Source organism: Passer domesticus, chromosome 10, assembly GCF_036417665.1.
Source record: "Passer domesticus isolate bPasDom1 chromosome 10, bPasDom1.hap1, whole genome shotgun sequence".
NCBI lineage: Eukaryota > Metazoa > Chordata > Aves > Passeriformes > Passeridae > Passer > Passer domesticus.
Genome location: NC_087483.1, coordinates 24,938,109 through 24,954,482, shown reverse-complemented (window position 1 = coordinate 24,954,482; position 16,374 = coordinate 24,938,109). Strand labels below are relative to the sequence as shown.

Sequence of the window (16,374 nt, the reverse complement as noted above, 5' to 3'; positions counted from 1 at the left end):
CCTCCTTTAAAGTAATCCCCTTTTATGTGGTCATTTTAATTGCATATCTTGCTGATGCCTGTTTTTTTTGTTGAACACAGCAATCAGAAAATCATCAAGTAAATAACAGCACAGAAAGACTATTTCACAAGAGACTATTCTGTAACACAATGTTGAAAAGCTGCAAAAGCAACTTTTTTTATGGTGTAACTATCATGTAATTCCTGCATGAAGATTGAAGCAGCCTCTATGTGCTCTGTTATCCGAATTACCTTAATTCTCCTAGAAGGGCAATGCCATGGTTCAGAATGATAACACTACAGTATCTTTGCTTAACTTCTATGGCCAACCATAAAAACGTGCAAATAAAGTCTATTTTAAAGTAATTGCGCTGATGTGTCAGAGTAGGAGGTAACATCACCTAAGAACTGTATCAAGTCCATGAAGCTGGGTCTGCACCTAAACAACCAGACTTCAAAATCTCAGAGGCCTTTTCCTTGAGTTTGATGGATGAGCATGGCTGCAGTGGCAGGACACACCAGCTGCCTGAGCAGCATTCCAAAGAGGGAGTTCAACTGGAGCAGAAACACATCTTGGAAGCACTGTGTCACCTGCACCAAAATTAAAATGGTGCTTTCTGCCTGATTTTTTTCCCTGTGGCCATTTTTTAAGAGAAGTAACATTTTTGGAGAGAAGCAACATTACATATATAGCAAAGAACTTTTGTCCCATAGTTGTTTTGGGTACTTGAATATATCTTATTTGCTTCTTCTATTCCTACTTGGTGACATTTCATTATCTGCCTGGCTGCAGTGAAACCCTGCTGCCACGGGTTGAAATTGTCTTCACTGCAGGCATCTTCCTCCATTGGCTCACGGCTAAAGCATTTTGTACTTGACTAATAGCAGAGTCCTGCATCTATACTCATGAATGAAAACACAATGGTATAAACATCTCTGTCACCATTTTCTTCTTTTTTTTTTTAGCAGAAATGATCATTAGTAAACTAAGGACAAAATCAATTACAACACTTATTACTGCCTGAAGGGAGTGGGGCAGAATGAAGATTGCTTTTCTTCCACTGCTGCTGGAAATTTTACAGAATATCCTTTTAAAATCATAGAATCACTGAGAAAGTTTCATTCTTCTGGCTGTGTCAGCTTTTTCAGTGTTTCAGACTGAAAGCTATTTTTACAACTGTGTCTATGTGAAGACGTTGAGTGATGAAAATTGTAGATGAATCTGCAGACAGAATAAGATAAATGCATTTTTCCTGACTAAGTCACCAGTATTATTTGGCTATATTTTACTTTATATCCCCTCAAAGGATTTCAGATAGCTCCACTAGACTATTTTCTTTTTCTGTCTGCCTTCCTACAATAAGTTGGCACAGTCTCCCCATGTTTTTGGCAACAGCTCAAAACTGACCTAAAATTTTCAAGATATATGACAAAATTTTGCATATTTGAGTACTTTTGCAGTGAAGAAGGTTATTTTATTTCAATGTTATAAATGAAATTTAGAAGGCTGTAAATACTCAAAATTTAGTGGAGAATAAATTCTTTTTATATCCAGCACACTTACTCCATCACTGTTTAATGAGAGAAGTATTTTCCCTAGGATATATTTTTTTAGCCTGCAAAGCATATTCAAGATTTTTTCTTGTTTCAAGTTTGGAAACAAACAATACTATGTAAGCCATCCTTATCTTTCAAAGTTCAGTCTGTTATCCTGGATAATTATATCATCCTGATCATCATAGTTTCTAAGAATCTGTTTAATATTAAAAGCAGTAATAGACAACTCATTAGAAAAATAATATAGTGAAAATTCAGTTTGAAAAACTGAGATACTGTCTTACTTTTCTATGCATTTATTTTTGTAATTATTATTGTCCTAGTTTTATAGCTTGGCAGTTAAAGAAATAGTGTAAATACTATTAGCATCCAATGAAAGATTTTAAAGTTCTTTCATAAAACTGAAAATCATCAATTTTGTGCCTCAGAAATTTGCAATGGAAAATGAAGAATGAACCCTGTGATTCAGAATTTATTTAACATTCCCTTGTGTTATTTTGGCTATCAGCAGGAATTGCTTTCAAATTACTAATAACATTTTATAGTTCATTTGAAAAAGTGCATACTTTCAGTTTTAAAGATTTAACATGTTTGTGAACAGCGGCAATTTAAAATAACCTTTTAGTTTCAAATAGTAATTTTCATAGTATGTTTCATAGTAATTTCATATCTAACATTGTATGTGTCTTAACCTTAAAGTAGTGGCTGCTGATATAAGACCTATAGAACATATGAAGAAATAAGATAATGTTTTTGGTTCAGGCTTAGGCTGTGGCTCATAACTGTATTTCTCAAAAAAAGGCAAAAAAAGAAGTACTTCTTGCTGCAATCACCATGTATTTTCCATCCTGAATAAGAAGCCCCATTTTAATTTAACTTTTTTGTGAGTTACCACACCCTCCCACAGGTACAAATGAAACAATAACTTTTCATATCAGAAGTCAATGTACAGTTTTGTATTAGTGTAACTCTACGTGGTTATGATTAACGACCTGCCTGTGGCATTTTCATAAGGGTTGGAACTCCAATGTATAAGTTAAAATATTGGTTCCATTAAAATCAATAACACAATTCTCAGTGACTTAAGATGTTTAAGAATTTCACCCACTGCCCTTTGCTTCACATTGTTCTTGATCATTCATTTGGAGACATGAGAGATGAAAAACATCAGTTTTTATCTATTCATAATCTTTTAGATAAGCTCTATACAGCTGTTGTGTATTTAACATACATAAATGTTCTTGCTAGACACAAAGAAATCTGACTTTCATGTATCTCTGTCCAAATCACATGAAAGCAACCCACTGAGTTGATGCATCCCTTGTAACACTATATAGATACACACAGAAAAGCATATCCAAGTTTCAATAATTATACATTCATATATTTGATTGTGCAATGATGTGAAGATTAGAAATTTAAATTTGTTTTAAGCCTGAAAATTCTTTAAATGCTCTTCTAGAAATCACATATAGAAAATATTTTCAGTTCTTAAATAAATAATCATTCAATCACTCTTCTGCATCTAGTAAATATGGATGTGTAAGTAAAAATAAATCTAACACTAAGTAATGGGTAAGAGATATAGTGCAGACAAAAAAAGGCTTTCCTTTGGCCCACTTGGTGATGTCAGTGCTGCAGAGCCAGAGCAGGGCTGTACCAACACAGCACCAGTATTCCCCTCTTGCATGCCAGCATGGCCCTACTGCTCACTCTCTATCACAACATGGGCACCAAATACACAAATTATGAAAAAAAAAAAAAGAATCTCAACTTGATCCAATGTCACTACGTGATATACATCCATTAAAGCACTTTGTCTGCAGGTGCTTCTGGGCCATTGGATCCTTATATTTGCCTCCATTAACTGTACTGCATTTCAGAAGGTTCCACTTCATGTGGCACTAAAAGTCTAATTACAAAGATTGTCAAGCATACCAAAAAAAAAAAAAAAAAAAGAGAAGAAAAGAAAACCTCTATGATATCAGGGGATGGGGTTTATGATGAAGATGAGCCCTGTGACCTCATGTACCTATATATACAAACCTGGCATTTACATGGAAATTTTATAAAGGCATTTGGAGAGACCTGCTGTCTCAATATCTTAGGCAAAGATAATATTGATAAATCTGTATAACATTTTACAGACTCCAAACTGCACAATTGTTTTGGTTACATTTTAACCGTCTAAAGACAATGCAAGCAATCAGGTAAAGCTTTGATGTCATAGAGAAGACTGACTGATCCTAAACTATGCTATAGAGTAAATGTATGGTAGTGCTATATAGAGCATCAGAACACTAAATTCTTTGACTACACTGACCCTCGGCAGCATTACTAACATATCTATTCTTGTTTCTGGTACATCAGAAATTACTGGTTCAGTGCTGCCATCAGAAGAAAGGCACCAGAGCTGCAAAGGAGATTTTTACCTGAACAGCCTGATTATATCAGGATTGGAATTCTTGTTCTTCCCAATGAAATGCTGAATTTCAGAAAATTGCTGTATGTACCAGTGCAGTTGACCTAGGACAGCAAAACATGCAAACAATAATTTGTAACTGTAGCTATCACATAGATTAGCAGCTAAAACTGTAGAAAGGCATATTAGAATCCTGACAGCAAGGAGGTTTGCAGAATCCCATTTTATGCTTTTACTTGCAGGAAGTATGAACATAGAGATAAAAAGCTGGCATGTTTCATCCTCCCTCTACTCTGGCCAGGTCTAATGGAATTCTGGCTATCAATAAAACAAAAGGGTGATTGAATTTTGACACTCTTCTTGTGAAAGTGAATAATAAACCAGAAAACTTTCATCTTTGACCATGGTCCAAGAGAAATTACCTTTGTGTTTCATGTTAAATTAATATTTGATGTAATTCCATTTAAAATTTGGAGTTATACACTATCATTTGGTTATAATGATTTCATTTCAATTTGATTAGATGTGCTTCAGCTTATTGTCATATTCATTAACTACATTCGCTGCCATGGGAGTGTAATGCTAATCTGTTTGTTTGGATTAATTTCCTCCAGTCAAACAACCTGGACAGAAGTGCTCTTCCTGGGTTTTACAGACACGTAATGTCTACTTCTGAATCAAGGTATGAACTTGAGATTACTGTCTCTGCTCTAAACATAGGTAAAGAATAACTGAAGTTCCAACAAAGTGCCACACTGATGATGCTTACTTATCTTGACTCACTAATTGATTTTCTGGCCTTAGATATCTTTAAAAAGCAGCTGCACTTTTAAAATACTGTAATTTTTCATAAACTGATGAGTAACACTGAGATTTAGAGCCTCCCAGCAAACATTCTTGCCCTGATCCAATTCTCAAAAGAGCACATTTACAATATTTGCCCCCTAAACTTTGGTTTTCTGTTTTAAATTGTTTCTGGAAATCCCCAAGACCCCAGGAAGCATTCTTTTCCTACATTTCTGTATTCACATAAAGATCCTCACCCTTCGGCATTTTTTTTGCAACTGAAGCAAAGAGCACTTTTGTTTGTAAGGACATGGGGAGTATGTATCTGCATCACAAATTATGCCAGTGATTTTTTAAAGTCAAAATATGATAAAAAATGGTCAGAGGATTACCTTATCTCATTCTTTGGAGATCTTCTGCTTGAATTTGTTTTGATTCCTAATACAGACTGACATAAAAATGTAGTTCAATATTATAGGTGCCTCAGACCCATCTACAAAACCAGACATGAATCCAAGGTCAATTAAGATTCAGTACTGAATTATAGGCTTGAAATATCACATGCCTGGGTGAAGGAGTGCCACAAAGAGGACTTTGTGCACATTGCTAACTAAAATCTTAAATGCTCAACTCAATTTCTTTTTCATAAAGTACTTACCCATTATGAACAAGCCATGATCTTACCAGAAGGTCAGTCCCAAAGGATTCTCAAAGCAAGAGCCACCACTTCAATGCTGACCACTTTGAACATAGGTATTTCTGTGTTGAACAGAGAAAAACAGCACAGAAAATACAAACAAAGGATGTTTGGATAAAAATATGTTATGTTTACCGAAAAAGATGAACAACATCAAAACTATTCTTTTGAGTTCTTGCTTGAACAGGAATTAATCCCGAGCTTGCAAAAAAGGCTTTAAATTTTATAATAACTATTTTAAGTGCAAATTACTAATAAGAAGGCTTTAGGAAAAAAAAACACTAAATACAAACCAGCAAATTACCTATTGATAATTTATGTTTTAATTATAAATTGATTTTACCAGACTGTAATCTGATATTTACAGAGAATAGCAACATAGGGCTCATTACTTTTATTACAAAGCAGCAACTACATAAACTTTTAACTGGTATGGGCATTTACTCAGTCACCAAGTTGTCCTCTCTCAGAATTGTTCCCCTGACAGGGCCAGGGAGTAGTGGTTCCCTTTCAAAGGGATTTTTGCCATTAAAATACAATCGCAGTCTCTGAATTTAAATTACTCTTCTCTATTATAGTAATTCAGTTCTATTATGCAGGTACTTGAATGTGATTTGGAAAAATACATGTGAGAACATCAGGAAATAAAATTTTTCATTGCCATGGTATGTATGGTAGTGCATACATTTTTTTTCAGAATAAAAAATACACAGCTAGAGCTATGAAGGTTCTGTGGCATGCCCAATTTTAAACAAAGGCATCAAACATCTTGTCAATAAATGGATTGCCAGAACTTCAGATCTGCTGCAACCATTTTTATCAGAAGCCACCACTACATCAGTGATATTTTGCCTCTGCTGGGAAGATTTTCTACTCAGCCAGGAAAAACAGCAGTCTTTCTGTCTGTTTCTTGTAGTTGTTTCAGTATTTACCTAAGTTCAAACAGCAAAGTGTGCTGGGTCTGAGTTCTTACTGTTTCCTTTTATACCCTCTTTGAACAGTTCTGGCCCTATTCTTGCTCCAAGAATATCCCTCTAGGGATCTCACCGAATAAACATTGCTCAGGACTCTCTTACTTAAAATTATATCCTATCTAACAAATTCATGCATTACACAGAATAGATCAAGCATAGTATAAAACTTCTTTCCAAACCACCATTCAGTGCAAGCAGAAAAGGGATGCAGAGAAAGAAAAAGAATGGCAAAATCTGTAGGGCTTTTAGTAAAAACAAAGAATTCATTCAAATTCTTAATCTAGCCCTAATGTATTCCATGTAGTGTTTAGGAAGGGAGAGTAGGAAAGAATGGATCAAATGTCTCCAAGGACATGCATCAAGGAAAAAATTATCCATGCTCACAAGGCCTTTTAACATTGAGAATAATATAATTTTTAATAAATTACTTGCTATTTAGATTGAAATTAGTTGTCTCCTTCCCCTTCCAAAAGATTCACACTGGATACAGCAAAAGAAAAAACAGTTATTTCTTTTGGTCCTACTCATACTTTAAGCCCATTGGACAATGTGACAGAAAGACTACTGAAAGTACATGTGAATTAGTAGTGGTACTTGACATTTCATGCTGGTTTCAGCATCAGACAGAAATTAAACTCTAAATAATCCACTCCCCCCTTCTCTCACCCTTTCTGGTAAAGCAGAGAATATCGGTCAGGGTCACAATTTACTGAAAGCACAAAGCAAGGATAAGCCATGCACCATACCAACAGCAACATTAATAGCAAAACCTAACAAAAAGAGGTGTTTCACTCCCAAAAGGTGTTTACCACTGGGAACACAATTGCTGTGGGGTTGCCATTTTCCTATCACTCCCCTGTGCCCCGTTGGGCTCAGCTGGGCTCCCTCCTGGTCCAGCTGCTACAGGCACCACTGCTCTTGATCCCTCCATTATCACAAAAGTCAGACCTAACCTGCACATCAAGACCAGTCTTCTTTCTACACTTTGAAAAATATATTTGTTTGCATAAAGGTTGTTAACAGCAACTGTGCAATTTATTAAAGAATGGGAAGAAGTATCTGAAACCAGCAGCTGGTTCATTTTAATCATTTGTCAAGATATAGACAGGCTAGAGAGCCAGTTCTTTAAAAATGAGGTTTGTGTCCCATAAAGGCAGATAAGGATCTTTGCTGTTGTGCTTTGCTTTCCAAGGCCGTTCTGTGTAGCCAACATCAAGCAGTGTCTCATGCTGTTGATTTGTCACAGGTTGAAATATTAACATGTGGAAAAGTCAAATATTCAAGAAAAATTTTAACATATTGAGGGCGCTTGTCTCGTGTCACTTTCTCAGTTATTCTGTATCTTAAAGTGTGACTTTGACATTTTATGCTGCTTCTTACATCCATATCTTGGAAATTTCAGAGATGTTTGAACAGTAATGCACAATGATCCAACAGACATCTGTCAAGCCCAGCCATACCAGAAGCAATGATTTCCTGTGGCTGGTTTGGGACAGGGTCATTAATCAGATATTCTCTTTTGCTCAGACCTCCTGCAGAATTCTCGAGAAGAATGTTTGAATGCTACAGCTGCTTGCTCATCCTCAGCCAAATTCAGATCTCTTAAAATTCAGCACAGTCCTATATGCAGAACAGAGAAAACCACCAAGGTAATGCAGATTCTAGGAAAAATAGCAGCCTTGTTTTTCTAGTAAAAACTTGACAAATATGCTGGAAAAGTAATTACAACACTTGAGCAATATTCTATCATTAGGTTTCAAGTGTAGGATTTTCAGTTCTTCCTCACTGGCAAAGCTTTTAAAATCTTATCTGACATATCTTATTGTGTCTTTCATTTTATACAGTTTTTTTTCCTTGCTTGTATTGTTGCAGATATGAATCATAAAGTGTATTTGCATAGTATTAGGAGTCTATTTTCTTTTTTACATGCAAGATGGAACAAAATTCTTTAATTCTAAAAAATATAGCTATTCAAAATGTGACTCATTAAATACTCAAGCTCTTGAGCACTTCAAAATACTGCTAATGAGGCTGTCATTCAATCACTCATTTGAGCATACCTCTAATTTTCAACATGGACCCAGTCTAACCCAACTCTTGCTTGAAGATAACAATTAAATTCTGAACCTTGCTGTATCAGAACCCAAAAGAGGTTCATTTCAATCTACAAGAGCAGCCATGAAAAAGGTGGCTAGTCTAAGCCACTTACAAATGAGAAATTGATGGTATTTACATCTGTTCTGTTCTTAATCTAGAGATAAATAATCCTTGAGACACAGACTCCAGCACATTAGAGCCCAAAACAGAATCTTACTAGTCCAGTCATACTTGAATTTAGTGGCAGAAACAGGAAATATGGCTGTTCTCTCAGTATCTGTTAAATACACCATCTCCTTTCCTGTTATGCTCCCCTTGTATTTCTGTTCTCCCCAGTCACTCCCTCCCACCCCTTTCTCCTGAAAAACATGAAATGAAAAATATACAGAAAGGTCAAGGACAAAGAGTTTTATTATTGATACATAGAAAGGGCTTACAGCTAAGTAATGACAAGTTTAGTCAGCAGTCATCCAACTACATTCTCTTTCCTAAAAAAGAAAAAGATTAAACATTCACCCAACAAATACTTCCTTTGGCCTTAGTATATCCCATCGGTGACAGGCTATTAAAACAGCAGTGTAATTTACTACCCTTCATTACTATCCTTTGGCTCACTAAACATTTGTTTCACACCTATCAAACCATTAGGAGTTCCTTCCTGTTTCATATCATAATTAGTATACCCAGAAAAAATAATTTATTGCTATTTTGTGTAGTACATAGCACAGTCAATACAAGAAACTTCACAATCTTCTGGATATTTGATTTATTTTGGGGCTGTGTTTGCCTCCATTTCTTTTACTGCAGCTCTACTCACAGCTTTGCACTCAAACCATCATGACTGCTGCATTTACAGTGTTGCTCTCTAAATGACTCACTTTTCTTCTTTTGTCAGTCTCTGGGTTCTTTAAGGGATCTTATTGATCAGAAGACAATAGAGTTGACACTTTAATTCAGCACTATCCAGTCTATGCTTCTACAATTCCTTGAAGTGCACTGTAATTCCAGAACATCCTACATTTGATTTAAAAGTTTACTCTAAAAATATCCTGGTTTGTCTTGGTCTCGGGTTTTGAATATATCTGAAAACAGGAAGGGTGAGAAAAGAAATATTAGTTTAAAGAAACCTACCCACTTTCATACCAATGTTATTGTTCAGCCACACTACAAAAGGAATAAAAGGAATTTAAGGGAGAGTTTTGAATGAAAGAAGAATCAAATGTTCACATTCTCCACAAGGGAACTTCCCAATTCTACCTAACTACAAAATCATATGTGATAAAACCACCCTCTTAATTAGGCCAGGATCTGAGGAGAAAGAAAAAAAGAAGTGTTAGCAAGCTGAGCAGCTTTTGTCAAGTAAGAAAAACGGTTTTATATGGTCCCAGGAGCCTCAAACTCTGCAATTGTCAGGTAATAGGCAGTATCTCCTGTGACGCAGACATATCGAGGAACATGAGAGCAGGAAATAGCCATTTATGATAAATCTTAATCCAATTCCATCTGAGATTAACAATGAAATCACAACTTCTTTTAATGCTGAAGGAAAGCTTCCACACACAACTTAGTCTATTAAGCTCTCCTCAAATGTATATTCGTAAAATTTTACAGTACTACTCCTTCAGACTTCCAAATATATAACCTAGCATAATACATAACGTATATAGACTTAGTAAAATATATTAAAATATTTATATATCAAAAAAATGTGATATCAAAAAAAGCCATTGTTAGTTGAATGTGTCCTCTCTATTAAGCTGTGGTGATCATTACAAGCATACTCAAATTTCTCATATTTGATACCTTTGCAATGTATGTCTTTTTCTAAATGAGAATTTTCTTCCAATCTCAGGTATATTGTAATGTCTTGTTGTGCAAAACTTTACATGATTCCTTCCACAATTTCATTAGTCCAATTAAGGTATTCATTAATGCTTTCTAAGAAGGTAATTCAATGCTGTGGAGTTACCATGTTTTCTTTTGAGAATGAGAAAGATCCCAAGTGTAAAACTTTCTCCATCCCTGGAGCAATAGGACTGAATCATTACCCTGGAGGACTCAGTCCAGAATTTTTAATTCTGCAGGGACATGATGTCTTCAGGCATTCAGACTGATTAACGAATAAAAATAGAATCTGGGCCATCACCTGACCTTGACAGCAGAAGTTCTTCATTTTGTATCTAGCTCTCAGATTGCTACAACCACAATAAATGAATCTGCAATGCTTACTGCAGTTTCAGCAACACTCATCATGGACTGTATACAGTCAGTATCTCATATCAATTTTCTCTAAACAGAAGGCTTTTCCTGAGAAAACTATAGTAATGTAAACTATACTCTTTCATACACTTACATTTTTAGAAGGTTTAAAATACTGGAAGGACTATCAGGGGCATTCTAATTAATTCTAAAAGCACAAAAATGGGAGGCAAAGCACTTGGCACCATTTGTGCCACCATAAAACAGGATGTCGTCAGATTTAAAAAAAAACCAAACATGGATGTCCTCTGTGTATGTCTGCTCTGCCTTAGAATGTGCACTTGTTGAAAATTATTACTGGTTGCACTAGACTGTCTTGTCTGAAAAAGTGCTTGCTCCTGTACTGTTTTGTTTACAAATGTTGTTTGTGGAGTGTTGTCAGTGGAATGCTTAAATAATACTAGGGACATACTGAATATGAAATTGCTCTCTCACTGGAGAAAATGGGAGCAACCATGCCCATTAAAATACGTTGGTTTCAAGTAAGTTTAAGGGCACATTCAGGCCCATATAGTGTTTTTAATGAAGATTTCAATGTCATCAATAAATAATAGGATATTAAATCTTAAACTCACTCTAAGGTATATAGTACCTGGTTTTAAAAATTAATGAATTGAGCACAGAATTGTGGCACAGTTGAAGTAAATTTCAGAAGGAAGATGATTTGTGCTGATGTGCTGGGCTAGGCCTTGAATGATATTGGATCCATTCCCAGTTCTGCCCTCAGCTTCATCTAGAGCCACATCAACTTCTTTAGACAACACTGCAAAGCTGTTTAGATATTTTAAGATGCACAGAGGTGTCTGCAAGGGTTTTGAAAACACTTAACTACACTTGGCAATTATATCTTCTGCAATTTGGTGACTCAACCTCAAATGTGGCCTGTAGACAAATGATAAAGAGCATAGAGTCCTCGTTCACACAATTCTTTATCTAAGTCTCAAATTGATCACCACACCTCAGCAACTGTATCCAAGAGTTAAGTCAATACCTCCCACTGCTGGGGACAGCTCACTTTCCATACCTGACAGAATTTAAATTCCTGTGATTTAGGGTGATTAGCCATCCCATGGTCACTAAGTAGAAAATTTTGAATGGATAACCCTTTGGTGACCAGAATAAATGCCATCATTTAACCATAGATACGAGTTTCTGTTTGAGGTTTCTACATCTTTTTTTTTTTCCCCTCAGTATTGCTCGGGGATAAATGTATTAATGTCCTCTGAAGAGATTCTAACTGGATCAGACAGCGTCGTAAGAAAATTTTGAGCAGAATAAATTTGTCATATTGAAGCTAGACACATTCTCAGAGAAAATGTGTAAACAATTGGGAGTTCACAAACATTTTCATTTTACTGCTTACTCACATAAGGATTCTAATTAGTGCAAATCACTAAAGTCCAAATCACTGAAATCCACTGACAATAAGACTCTTTTACATTCTTTAACCCCTCCTGAAGTGATTTAAAATTAATCTGCATGGCAGAGTAGATAGAGCTCTAACCTAAAATCTGTAAAGCCCTAGAAGGTCCAGAAGAGGGAGTAATTCCCAGAGATTATTTTTTTTCAGAGGGAATAATGTGCAAAGTAATCTTCAGGACAAGAATGACAGCTTATATGGGATATCTGAGCAAGACTTTCTATATAGCCAATGCACTGGGCTACAACTGGAAGTAAAAGAGAAGAGTATGAGAACAGCAGAAGACAGAAACTACAACTGTTGATATGGTAAAATCAGGATGACTAAATTCAGTGGACAAATACACTCACGTTGATGTACTGGGTGCTTTCCAAGAATCACAGAAAGAAACATCGAGGCTGGAAGGGAACTCTGGACATTATCCATTCCAACCCTCTGCTGCCAAGGCAGGGTCACCTAAAACAGGTGATACAGGAACATGTCCAGGTGGTTTTGAATGTCTCCAGAGAGGGAGGCTCCACATCCTCCCTGGGCAGTCTGTTCCAGTGCTTTGCCACCCACAAAGTGAAAAAGTCCTTCCACATGTTGAAATGGAATTTCTTGTGTTTTAGTTTACAGGTATTGCTCCTTGTTGTTCTGCTGGGCACCGCTGAAAAGTTCTTGGAAAATATATTCCTGTTAGCTGCAGACCCACACAATAATCTTCTACAGGCCATAGAAACTTCTACACTAAACATGAGGCATGTGTTTGCCCACCATTGGACATGTGTGCATGTCCACCGCTGATTCCCAATTTGAGAATTATATTCCTGATAGTGTAAGGCAGGGAAATACTGTTTCAAGAATAAATCCATAGTATTTAGGATGCCAAGATTGTATCACCTCTGGTGCCAAGCCCATGGCCCATCTAAATGCAGTAAGGTGGGACAAATTGCAATGGCCATAATAATCATTAACAAAAAAGGATGCTCTAGTGAGAGTACATTAGTACCTTGAGATGACATATCACTCCATTCTGGGAAGCAAAATATAACAGGGGTCAAGGAACTTAAATGCTTTTGAATACTGCACAAATCATCCCAATTGTTGGAATTATACTTGCATATGAACACATCAATATTGCCCATACAAAATAAATGAATAATTAAAATATGTAAAGAAAACAGCCTAAGCTGTTTGTTTTGCTATTTAAAACAACAGGTTTACATACTGCAATGAAATATTTATTCACCATGTTTTCCTTTTGCTGATCTATTTTTCTGGATTGATTACCTCTGAAAGCTTTCCTGACATGAGCTTTTGTATGCTGACAAAGGCGAGGTGAAGTGAAGCATCTTGATTAGCTACAATGCAGATCAGCTTCTAGGCAAGCTTACCAGAGCAAGAAGAACAGAGCATGTGGCCAGGGGAATGCATTGATGCTAAATTAGGTGTTAAAGAGAAAAGTAATCCACCCTCATATTTTCACAGAAAAACTAGAAGATAATACTTACAACTGAGCTTTTAAATTTTGGGTCAATTCTTTTGAGAAATAGTGACAAAAAGGACGGGTAGATTTGATTGCTGTGAAAGCTGTAGGTATTCTGACAATGTCATGCCTCACACTCAGCAGGCTTCAAACCACACCCATGCCTGGATTCCCAAGACCCCCTGACCTTGTCAAACTTTCATTATACTGGACTGAAACTACATCACTGTACATTATCTATACACGTGGCCCAGAAAAAATATATGTTAACAAAATTCCACAGTTTTATGACTACTTACTGAACTTAAAAGACAAATAGACTTGTTAACTGCTTCTGCATATTATATTAACATCCTCCAAAGGATTATTTTGTCCTTCCCATATATGAGGATCTTGTTCTACTGTTAAGTTCAACCTTCTAAAGCCTATGAAAACCACTGCTTACACTGTGCAGGAAGATGCAAAACTGTTTGGCTGCCATTTTAAATACTATTAACCAGGCTTTCTCTGTGCTTTGCTTTCCAGTTTAGCCCACTGACGTTTCAGTAATTGTTGGGACACAGACTGTAAGTAGCTATGTGTTACCTCAGGATCACATATATCACAGAATCACAGAATAAGCTGAGTTGGAAGAGACTCCCAAGTCCAATTCCCAGCCCTGCAGGAGACCAACCCCAAGAGTCACAAGTCTGTATACCTATTCATTATAAACAGTAATGCATTACTTAAGTTATAAGTAGTTTATGTGTTATCTGCCAGAAAAATAAATGAGATCTCTTTATTTGCATTTAAAGTTGTGCTGTTATTTGATAAATTAAACCCGAAGTACATATAGAGGTTTATTCTATACACTGTTTTAATTTAGTCTGAAATATTTTAGGATTTCAAAATTGGTTTCTTTTTCTGCATTTTAGGCAAAATCTAATGAAAATAATATTTTCTTTAAAATAACCTTTTCCTGAAGTTGTATTTTATTGTTTATTATTTCATAATTTATGAAAAATATGTAAGTACCATTAAAATTACTAATAAATCATCCAAGTTCCCACTGACAGAACAAGCTTCAACAAATAGCTATATTACCCAAGAAATTAAAGAACAAAAAAAATGCGCCAACAAAAATTTGACAAATCTGCAGATACATTAGAGATGTTTTGTTCCATTAAGGGAAAAAAATATGCTGACTAGCATGAAAAGGTCACCATTCCAATGATAATCCTCAGTAACTACAGAGTCTGCTTATGTCAGTGCCAGCTACCTGCTGAACAGTTTACAGGGCACCTGGGGAGGATTTTAGGCCTGATCAGTCTCAACCACGACCTTGATCTTGTGCAGGCCACTGATCCTGTAATTTATCTGCCTTAGAATAACTCAGTTTATGCTGTGACATGGAAGATGACCCAGCCTGAACCCAAAAAGATGAAAGTGTAAGGGTAACAGCATCTGTTTTATGCACCTTGTTCTAGCACTCCTCAGCTGCAATTAAAAATGAGAGTCAGCAACCACCTGGTTCCTCCTAAATAAATTGTGGTTCTCTTAATATACTATATTCTGTAATAAACACCTTAAATAATCCTGATTTGCTACAAAACCAGCAATCCTGTCCTATCTTTAGCTTTGCTTACAGCTCCCTATACAATAATATATCTTGAATGAATTACTAGACTTGCACTGACATGTTGCAGAAAATTAAATTGGATTAGATACCATAGGATTTGTATAACAGACATAGTACTTTCTTCCCTTTGCCAGAAGCACCCCACAAATGCCACAAAGGACTGACTAACCCTTCTGCATCAGTTCTATTAATCAGCAAGTCCCTTATATCTGGTGATGTGCATTTTATACATTGTGATTGTGTTTTTCCCCTCTATTCCCTTTGTTGTTTCCCTTTCTTTCTCTCTCTCTAATTAACAGGAAGGAAAATGCCTTCTGTACTATACCTCTCTATACTGTGTGGGAAGGCTTAAGGACTCCAAGCATTTTGCTCAAAGTCTATTTCCTACCATTCAAATTAAAATAAGTATAATTTCTCCATCTGTGTCTGTCTGTATGGATCATTACAAACAATATTCATTGTGTCCTCTGTATTACAGTCTCCATGAAAATAAGGACCCTGACAATTCAGTTCCTGACACCTACTCTCTTTTTGCCAAATTGGAAAGATGACTCGAGCATTTTCATGTCAGCATCACTCATCTCAAATCTGCACACTCAAATATTAAATATCTTGCAAATTAACTGCTACTTTTCTGTATAGTAAACAATTCTTATTAGGTACATACATTTCTTTAACCAAGTAATTTATAAAATCCTTCTAATACAGGATAATTTGCAAAAACTCAAGGAAGTCATTGATTTTTAATAGCTGTAGTGGCAGCATTTAAAAAGGAATAATAATGATTTTTAATTCATAAAAGGATTAGCTAAATACCAAATAAAGGACTTGCTAGCTTTTTTTACTTTGAATACTACATTTTTCACTGTTAATTTCCAATCTTTTGCTTTTAATTTCCAATAGAGATTTCAGCCAAATGAATGTGTACTCATTGCTCAATAACTCCATTTGACAGCTACTATCTAGGAAGATGTATCAAAGCAATTTTCTTACTACAAGACAAAACACATGGATTTTTTTCCTCTTTCCCCATCCTCAGGATAAACGCGAAATACAAATTTTAAGAAAGTCAGCACA

General features: G+C 35.8%; 1 long non-coding RNA gene across 1 annotated transcript; it reads left to right on the top strand.

Moving 5' to 3' along the window:
• The first annotated feature begins 3,836 nt into the window (after positions 1–3,836).
• On the top strand, positions 3,837–15,698 carry LOC135308939 (uncharacterized). The gene is made up of 4 exons (XR_010369308.1): positions 3,837–4,061; positions 4,593–4,660; positions 7,963–8,084; positions 14,205–15,698. It is a non-coding gene; the product is annotated as an uncharacterized LOC135308939 (long non-coding RNA).
• The last annotated feature ends 676 nt before the right edge of the window (positions 15,699–16,374 follow it).